Consider the following 1359-nt stretch of genomic DNA (forward strand, 5'->3'; position numbering starts at 1 on the left):
CAGTGGTGAAAACACTCGCTTCCCACCGATGTGGCCTGGGTTTGATACCCAGACTTGGCGTCATATGTGGGTTGAGTTTAATGGTTCTCTACTCTGCGCCGATTAAGTCACATGTACCTCTTCGTCGAATTCTCATGCTTAACACAAGAATTTTTAGTTATTGCAAAAACTGTTTTTGCATTCGTTAACAATCAAGTGAAACCATGTTGTCTCGCAGTGATGAGCGCAAATATCTATTGCGTCGAGAAGCCTGACAATTTTTCAGGACTTCAACGGGATTTGAACCCGCGACTTCTCGATATCGGTGCGATGCTCTAACCAACTGAGCTATGAAGCCACTGACCTTGGGAGCTTGTCACTTCTGAGTTCACAACTTCCCGTGATAAATAATTATGAGTGAAATAATTACTTAGCAAAGCTTTTGCGGTGATTGCCAGTTATATGGCTTTTGCTGTGAACAGTTGTCTTTTATCCTGTAAAGCTTTCGCAGCGATTGCTTCCCGGTTATGTAAGATTTTACGTGGTGGAGTTGGACTTAAAAAAGGACTTTTGCTGAAATTGTCTTTACAGGTTTAGCAAAGCTTTTGCGGTGATTGCCAGTTATGGCTTTTGCTGTGAACAGCTGTCTTTTATCCTGTAAAGCTTTCGCAGCGATTGCTTCCTGGTTATGTAAGATTTTACGTGGTGGAGTTGGACTTAAAAAAGGACTTTTGCTGAAATTGTCTTTACAGGTTTAGCAAAGCTTTTGCGGTGATTGCCAGTTATGGCTTTTGCTGTGAACAGTTGTCTTTTATCCTGTAAAGCTTTCGCAGCAGTTGCTTCCCGGTTATGTAAGATGTGTGGAGTTGGGACTAAAAAAGAGGACTTTTGCTGAAATTGTCTTTACAGGTTTAGCAAAGCTTTTGCGGTGATTGCCAGTTATGGCTTTTGCTGTGAACAGTTGTCTTTTATCCTGTAAAGCCTTCGCAGCGATTGCTTCCCGGTTATGTAAGATTTAAGTGGTGGAGTTGGACTTAAAAAAGGACTTTTGCTGAAATTGTCTTTACAGGTTTAGCAAAGCTTTTGCGGTGATTGCCAGTTATGGCTTTTGCTGTGAACAGTTGTCTTTTATCCTGTAAAGCTTTCGCAGCAATTGCTTCCCGGTTATGTAAGATGTGTGGAGTTGGACTTAAAAAAGGACTTTTGCTGAAATTGTCTTTACAGGTTTCGCAAAGCTTTTGCGGTGATTGCCAGTTATGGCTTTTGCTGTGAACAGTTGTCTTTTATCCTGTAAAGCTTTCGCAGCGATTGCTTCCCGGTTATGTAAGACTCAAGTGTGGGGTTGGACATAAAAAAGGAGTTTTTGTCTTTAGAGGTTTA

At 41.4% G+C, this 1359-nt stretch overlaps 1 non-coding gene across 1 annotated transcript; it reads right to left on the reverse strand.

Annotated features, from left to right (window-relative positions):
* Nucleotides 1–264: 264 nt before the first annotated feature.
* Trnai-gau (transfer RNA isoleucine (anticodon GAU)) lies at nucleotides 265–337 on the reverse strand. Its single transcript has one exon. It is a non-coding gene; the product is annotated as a tRNA-Ile (tRNA).
* Nucleotides 338–1359: the final 1022 nt, after the last annotated feature.

Source organism: Montipora foliosa, chromosome 3, assembly GCF_036669935.1.
Source record: "Montipora foliosa isolate CH-2021 chromosome 3, ASM3666993v2, whole genome shotgun sequence".
NCBI classification, from domain to species: Eukaryota; Metazoa; Cnidaria; class Anthozoa; order Scleractinia; family Acroporidae; genus Montipora; species Montipora foliosa.